The following is an 8,994-nucleotide window of genomic DNA, read 5'->3' on the forward strand; positions in this document are numbered from 1 at the left end:
ATTTACTTTTGAGAGAGAGAGTGCAAGTGGGGGAGGGACAGAGAGAGAGGAGAACAGAAGATCTGAAGCAGGCTATGCACTGAGAGTAGGAAGCCCAATGTGGGGCTCAAACTCAGGAACTGTGAGATCATGTCCTGAGCCGAATTCAGATGCTCAACCAACAGAGCCACCCAGGTGGCCCTAAATAAGCTATTTTATTTTTTTATTTTAATTTTTGTTTAACATTTATTTATTTATTTTTGAGACAGAGAGAGAGCATGAACAGGGGAGGGTCAGAGAAAGGGAGACACAGAATCTGAAACAGGCTCCAGGCTCTGAGCTGTCAGCACAGAGCCCGACGCGGGGCTCAAACCCACGGACTGCGAGATCATGATCTGAGCCGAAGTTGGATGCTTAACCGACTGAGCCACCCAGGCGCCCCGTAAATAAGCTATTTTAAATATAAGGTCACAGATAAGGGACGCCTGGGTGGCTCAGTCGGTTGAACGTCCAACTTCGGCTCAGGTCATGATCTCGTGTTTTGGGAGTTCGAGCCCCACATCGGGCCCTGTGCTGACAGCTCAGAGCCTGGAGCCTGCTTGGGATTCTGTGTCTCTCTCTCTCTCTCTGGTCATGCTCTGTCACTCTCTCACAGATAGATAAAGAGGGATGGGGTGTAGAAAGTTCTACCATGCTAAAATCAATCAAAACAGAACTGGAGTAACTATGTTTTAGGCAAAGCAGACTTCAGAGCAACAAAACTTGTCAGGGTTATAGACAGGTATTACATAGTGAAAAAAAGGTCAATTCTCTAAGAAGTCAGAATAATCCTTCATATACATGTTTCTGGGGTGCCTGTGTGGCTCGGTCAGTTAAACATCCATTTGGCTCAGGTCATGATCTCACGGTTCGTGAGTTTGAGCCCTGTGTCTGTCTCTGTGCTGACAGCTCAGAGCCTGGAGCCTGTTTCAGATTCTGTGTCTCCCTTCTCTCTGCCCCTTCCCTGCTTGTTCTCTCTCTCTCAAAAATAAATAAACGTTAAAAAATTTTAAAAAATATGCCTGTTTCTAACAACACAGCATCAAAATACGTGAAGTAAAATACTGATAGAACTGATCATTACTTGGCACAAAAACAGACACTCAGATCAATGGAACAGAATAGGGAACCCAAAAATGGACCCACAAACTTAGGGCCAACTAATCTTTGACAAAGCAGGAAAGAATATCCAGTGGAATCAAGACAGTCTCTTCAGCAAGTGGTGCTGGGAAAACTGGACAGCGGCATGCAGAAGAATGAACCTGGACCACTTTCTTACACCACACACAAAAATAAACTCAAAATTGACGAAGGACCTGAATGTGAGACAGGAAACCATCAAAATCTTCAAGAAGAAAGCAGGCGAAAACCTCTTTGACCTTGGCTGCAGCAACTTCTTACTCAGCACATCTCCAGAGACAAGGGAAACAAAAGCAAAAATGAACTTTTGGGACCTCATCAAAATAAAGACCTTCTGCACAGTGAAAGAAAAAATCAGCAAAATGAAAAGGCAACCAATGGAATGGGAGAAGATATTTGCAAACAACATATCAGGTAAAGGGTTAGTATCCAAAATCTGTACAGAACTTATCAAACTCAACATCCCAAAAACAAACAATCCAGTGAAGAAATGGGCAAAAGACATGAATAGACACTTCTCCAAAGAAGTCACCCAGATGGCCAACCGAACACATGAAAAAAATGCTCAACATCACTCATCATCAGGGAAATGCAAATCAAAACCACCATGAGATACCCCCCTCACCCCTGTAAGAACGGCTAACTCTAACCACTCAGGCAACAACAAATGTTGGTGAGGATGTGGAGAAAGAGGGTCTCTTTTGCACTGCTGGTGCAAATGCAAACTGGTGCAGCCACTCTGGAAAACAGTATGGAGGTTCCTCAAAAAATTAAAAATAGAACTACCCTACGACCCAGCCATTGCACTACTAGGTATTTATCCAAGGGATACAGGTATGCTGTTCGGAAGGGACACATGCACACCAATGTTTACAGCAGCACTGTCGACAACAGCCAAAGTACGCAAAGAGCCCAAATGTCCATCTCTGGATGAATGGATAAAGAAGATGTGGTATATATATACAATGGCAATCAAAAAGAATGAAGTCTTGCCATTTGCAATGACGTGGATGGAACTAGAGGGTATTATGCTAAGCGAAATTAGTCCGCAAAAGACAAATATCTATGATTTCACTCATTTGAGGACTTTAAGATACAAAACAGATGAACATAAGAAAAGGGAAGCAAAAATAGTATAAAAACAGGGAGGGGGACAAAACATAAGAGACTCTTAAATAGGGAGAACAAACAGAGGGTTGCTGGAGGGGTTGCGGGAGGGGGGATGGGCTAAATGGATAAGGGGCATTAAGGAATCTATTCCTGAAATCGTTGTTGCACTATATGCTAACTAACTTGCATGTAAAATTAAAAAAATAAATTAAAAACAAATAAAAAAAGAACTGATCTTTATTCATCTCATAGACAATACAGGATAATAAAGGAATTTGTATACATCACTATGCCACAAGTTTGGTAATTTAGATAAAATGGAGCAATTGGGCAAAACTACCAACACTCAAACAAGAAGAGCTAGATAATCTGACTATGGTGATATCTACTAACAGTTTTTTTCAACGTTTTTTATTTATTTTTTTGGGACAGAGAGAGACAGAGCATGAACGGGGGAGGGGCAGAGAGAGAGGGAGACACAGAATCGGAAACAGGCTCCAGGCTCCGAGCCATCAGCCCAGAGCCTGACGCGGGGCTCGAACTCACAGACTGCGAGATCGTGACCTGGCTGAAGTCGGACGCTTAACCGACTGTGCCACCCAGGCGCCCCTCTATTAACAGTTTTGAATCAGTATTTAATAAAATTCCAAAGCTGAAAGTGCCAGTTCTATATGAATTCAGTGGTGAATTTTACTAAACATTTAAGGAATATATGACACCAATTGTCTACAACCTCTTCCAGAAAAGAGAAGCAAAGAGAACACTTTCCAACACATCCTATGAGGCTAGAATTACACTAATCCCCCAAACCAGATAAAGACATCATAAAACAAATGGGAAACAACAGACCCACATCTCTTCTGGACATACATGCAAAAAGTCCTCAGTAAAATATTAGCAAATTGGATCTAACAGCAAATAGGATTATGCATTGTGGCTAAGTAGGATCTATCCCTAATGTGCATGGTTAAAATCCAACAATATCAGAAGCTGGTGAAAATACAGACTCCCAGGAACTCTCATTCATTGATGGTGGTAATACAAAATGGCACAGCCTCTTTGGAAGATAGTTGGGTAGTTTCTAAGCATGGTCTTACCAGCAAACTTCTTGGTATTTACCCAACTGAGTTGACAACTTGTATCCATTAACACACTCAAAAAAAACCCCGGAACATAAATGTTTATAGCAGTCTTATTCCTAATTGACCACCCTGGAAGCAGTCAAAATGTTCATCAATAGGGAATGGATGAACAAACTTTGGTATATCCATACAGTGGAATATTATTCGGGGACGAAAGAAAATGAACTATCAAACCACAAAAAGATATGGAAGACTCTTCAATGCATATTGCTAAGTGAAATAAATGAGTCTGAAAAGAATACACATTTTATTATTCCACTGTATGTCTTTCTGGAAAACTGTAGAGACATAGAAAAACATAGAGATAAAAAAGATCAGTGGTTGGAGGGGAGAGAGGAAGGATGAAATTGAGGCACAAGACAATGAAGCTGTTCTCTGTGACGCTATATTGGTGGGTGTATGAAATCTGTTAAAGTCTATAGAAATGTACAACTTTACTATAAATTATGGGTTTTTATTTAATAATAATATACTCATACTGTTTAATTAATTTTAGCAGATGTACCATACTAATCCAAGTTGTTAATAAAAGAGGAAACTCTGAGAGAGGGGAGTGTGTGGGAGCTTTGTATTATCTGCTTGGTTCTTCTGCAAATCTAAAACTGCTTTAAAAGTAAAGTCTATTAGTTATAAAGGACAAAAATATTCAAAGTAATAATATATGTTTAATTTCAGTTTGCCTGTAACATACTCAGAAATCCATGTCATTGAAACAAATTTCAGTTTTGGAATAATCAGATTGTCCAAAAGAGGGTGCCAAAGACTTATAAAGATCTCTTCTTTGGTTATGCAAAAGGAAGTTAAATAATAAAATAGACTTAATAGAACAAAAAGCAGAAGGCTGGAGCATAAGTCAACAGGCATGATACTTATCTACATCTTGCCTAAGACTTCTATCCTCCTTCCTTAAGATTCCGATCCATTATCTTTGTTCTTCGGTGCTACTGCTTTGCTGTGTATGAAGGTGTAATGTACCCTGATGATACTCAGCTATGATGTGGACTCCAAAGGGGCCTGCGGTAAGCTGGTTGTGACAATTACATTTGACTCTGTTTTGAACAACTATGGACATAGGCTTGTATAAATTGTCTTTAAATGGGAGTTTTGCAGATTTATGTTTTTTCCAACTTATAATATTTGCAGTGATATAAATTCTTCTTTTCACTTTTTGACAAAGCCTTTAAGAATTCAGTCTTGAATTTCTCTGTTCCTAGCACCCTAAGTCATAGAGGCTATAATCTGCGACTAAGTATAAAGGCACCAACACAATTCATTCTTCAAGATACCTTTTGACAAGTAATTTTGTCGAGGACGGAATCTCCTTGTTAGGGTAATAATATCACAGGTAAACTCAGTTTCTTTTTTGTTATATTGCCTTTTTATATTTTCAAAACATCTTTACTTTCTGTTGGTTGTAAAAGTGTAAAAAAAACTGATGTAAAATATACACTTGTAATATAATAAAATTAACAAAGTTTAAAGGGAAAACTTACTTAATCTTACTTGAAGAGATAAAACTACCCACAATTTGTTATGCAAAGTTCTTTAGAATGTAAAGAACCTCCACTAACTATGTTCTCTGGTAATACACTTTCCATGCCTAATGATGAATACTTTTCCTATATAACATCATTCCTTCTTCGCAATGGATGCCTGTGATTCCATTTTATATATATATGTATATATATATATAATATATATATATTATATTATATATATATAATATATAATATATATATAATATAATATATAATATATAATATATAATATATATATTTATATGTATATATATAATATATATATTATATATATATACATATATATAATATGTATATATATACATATGTATTATATATATATATATATAGTATACCTTATTTGGTCAAGACTCTGCAATTTAGTTCTTTCTTTTGGTTTTGTGCTATGAAGAGTATTAATTTAATAAGAAATCTTATAAATACGTATTTATATATTTGTTATCTCTGTTCATTTAATTCCAAGTCCAAATGTAAACATATTTACATTTTGATACATATTACCATCCACTGCCTGACAAGTTTTACAAATATAAAAATGCTCTCACTCACATGAGTATTCCTGTGGGGTTTTCTTAGAGCAGAGAACACTCACATCTAAGAATGAATAATTTTATTTATTTATTTACCTAAGTTTTTATTATTGAAGTATAGTTGACATACAATGTTATATTAGTTTCAGGTGTACACCATAGTGATTCAACAATTCGTTATATTATACAGTGCTCACCACGATAAATGTAGTTACCATCTGTCACCAAACAGTGTTATTACAGTATTATTGACTATAGTCCCTATATTTTATCTCCGTGGCTTTTTTATTTTGTAAGTACAAGTCCATACTTCTTAATCCCCCCACCTGTTTCTCCCATCCTCCCTCCACCCCTGGCAACCATCAGTTTGGTCTCTGTATTTATAAGTCTGTTTTTTTTTTTTTTTTTTTTTTTTTTTTTTTTTATTGGTTCATTTGTTTCTTAGGTTCCACATGTAAGTGAAATCATATGGTATTTGTTTTTCTCTCTCATTTATTTTGCTTAGCCTAATACCCTCTAGGTCCATCCATTTTGTCACAATGGCAAGATCTTAGAATGAATCATTTTAGTTCGTGCTGTCCAGGATGACAACATCCTAGAGCCAGACATCATTTGGAATAGCTTTTACTTCTTTTGGTATATGGTATAAAACATTTCCCCCAGTATCACTGATCATTTGCATTTGATGTATTTCTGTTAAAAAAAATTTTTTTTAATGTTTATTTATTATTGAGAGACAGAGAGGCACAGAGTGTGAGCAGGGGAGGGGACAGAGAGAGGGAGAGACACAGAATCCAAAGCAGGCTCCAGGCTCTGAGCTGTAAGCACAGAATCTGACGCGGGGCTCGAACTCACAAACTGTGAGTTCATGACCTGAGTCGAAGACGGTTGCCTAAACAACTGAACCACCCAGGCGTCCCAGATGTATTTCTGTTTTAAATGGAGATGTCCTTTGACTGACAGCTGGGCAGATCTCAGAGCCAGCTACAGGTTGAGGTTCAGCTCCGTTCTGGTGATGTGGTGATTTGAGTTATCTTAAGCTGTCTTTGGTGCTCTGTTAGTGGTCACATCTTTAATTTCAGGAAGGCTTTCTTCTCTGTAGGAAGGAAAACTGGAGTGATGGAATTATCCCTATTGGAATACATTTCCTCTCCATTCTTTTTTAAAAATGTTTCATTCCAGAAGAAAAAAATAGCATCATTATGATGGGGAGGGAAGTTTGGATAAAAGGACTATTCATTTGCTTATATTCCTTCTCAGAAGATGTGGCTGTAATAGTTTCCTAGTCATTTTCATATTTATTTTATTTTTTAAAGTTTATTTAAATGATTTTATTTATTTAAACGTTTATTTATTTATTTTTAAGTTTATCTTTTTAAAGGGGCAGAGAGAGAGAGAGAGAGAGAGAGTGAGAGAGAGAATCCCAAGCAGACTCCACACTGTCAGTGCAGAGCCTGATGTAGGGCTTGAACTCACAAACTGTGAGATCATGACCTGGGCCAAAATCAAGCATCAGGTATCTTAACTAACTGAGCCACTCAGGTGCCCCGTTTTCATATTTATTTTAGTGGGAAGGACTAGTACATATTTTGCCAAATGAGAATATTATAGCATACACACTCCCCCTCCTCAAACTCTCCCCAAAACAACTATCAGTATCAACATCATTTTAACAAAAAAATAGTAAGAATATTATTATCAACTCCATCATTTACTAGCTGTATGAGCTTGGTCAGCTTAATATCTCTTTTGTCTGTAAAATAAAGAAACTGAATATCAAAGGAGATACATATATATAATAAACATATTTAGTATATAAATTATACATTATATATCTATAGAAATTATATATATGTGTTTATTAGATATATATGTGTGTGTGTGCATATATATATATGTGTGTGTGTGTGCGTATATATATATATATATATATATATATATATATATATGCGCCATGGCCTATGGTAAATACTCAGTATGTGTTAGCATATTTAAATTTTTGTTATTATTAGTTATTCCATAGTAATTCAAACATTTTTTTTAATTTTTTTATTTAATTTTATTTTTTTAAATATGAAATTTATTGTCAAATTGGTTTTCATACAACACCCAGTGCTCATCCCAACATGTGCCCTCCTCAATGCCCATCACCCACTTTCCCCTCCCTCCCACCCCCCATCAACCCTCAGTTTATTCTCAGTTTTTAAGAGTCTCTTATGGTTTGCCTCCTTCCCTCTCTGTACCTTTTTTTTCCCCTTCCCCTCTCCCATGGTCTTCTTTTAAGTTTCTCAGGATCCACATAAGAGTGAAAACATATGGTATCTGTCTTTCTCTGTATGACTTATTTCACTTAGCATCACACTCTGCAGTTCCATGCACATTGCTACAAAAGGCCATCTTTCATGCTTTCTCAGTGCCAAGTAGTATTCCATTGTATATATAAACCACAATTTCTTTATCCATTCATCAGTTGATGGACATTTAGGCTCTTCCCATAATTTGGCTATTGTTGAGAGTGCTGCTATAAACATTGAGGTACAAGTGCCCCTATGCATCAGCACTCCTGTATCCCTTGGGTAAATTCCGAGCAGTGCTATTGCTGGGTCATAGTGAGGACCCTTCACACTGTTTTCCAGAGTGGCTGCACCAGTTTGCATTCCCACCAACAGTGCAAGAGTGTTCCCATTTCTCCACATCCTCTCCAGCATCTATAGTCTCCTGATTTGTTCATTTTGGCCACTCTGACTGGTGTGAGGTGATATCTGAGTGTGGTTTTGATTTGTATCCCTGATGAGGAGCGATGTTGAGCATCTTTTCATGTGCCTGTTGGCCATCCGGATGTCTTCTTTAGAGAAGTGTCTATTCATGTTTTCTGCCCATTTCTTCACTGGGTTATTTGTTTTTCGGGTGTGGAGTTTGGTGAGCTCTTTATAGATTTTGGATACTAGCCCTTTGTCCGATATGTCATTTGCAAATATCTTTTCCCATTCCGTGGGTTGCCTTTTAGTTTTGTTGATTGTTTCCTTTGCAGTGCAGAAGCTTTTTATCTTCATGAGGTCCCAATAGTTCATTTTTGCTTTTAATTCCCTTGCCTTTGGAGATGTGTCAAGTAAGAAATTGCTGCGGCTGAGGTCAGAGAGATTTTTTTCCTGCTTTCTCCTCTAGGGTTTTGATGGTTTCCTGTCTCACATTCAGGTCCTTTATCCATTTTGAGTTTATTTTTGTGAATGGTGTAAGAAAGTGGTCTAGTTTCATCCTTCTGCATGTTGCTGTCCAGCTCTCCCAGCACCATTTGCTAAAGAGACTGTCTTTTTTCCATTGGACATTCTTTCCTGCTTTGTCAAAGATTAGTTGGCCATACTTTTGTGGGTCTAATTCTGGACTTTCTATTCTATTCCATTGGTCCATGTGTCTGTTGTTGTGCCAATACCATGCTGTCTTGATGTTTTTTATTTTTGAGAGAGAGCGAGCAAGAGAGAGAGAGAGAGGGAGAGAGAGACAGATGGAGCATGAGCG

At 37.3% G+C, this 8,994-nt stretch overlaps 1 long non-coding RNA gene across 1 annotated transcript; it reads left to right on the forward strand.

Annotated features, from left to right (window-relative positions):
• Positions 1-601: 601 nt before the first annotated feature.
• LOC128778183 (uncharacterized) lies at positions 602-3,956 on the forward strand. The gene is made up of 2 exons (XR_008423566.1): positions 602-2,674; positions 2,901-3,956. It is a non-coding gene; the product is annotated as an uncharacterized LOC128778183 (long non-coding RNA).
• Positions 3,957-8,994: the final 5,038 nt, after the last annotated feature.

The sequence above is a fragment of the Panthera pardus genome, unplaced genomic scaffold (assembly GCF_024362965.1).
Source record: "Panthera pardus isolate Hobbes unplaced genomic scaffold, ASM2436296v1 HiC_scaffold_19, whole genome shotgun sequence".
NCBI lineage: Eukaryota > Metazoa > Chordata > Mammalia > Carnivora > Felidae > Panthera > Panthera pardus.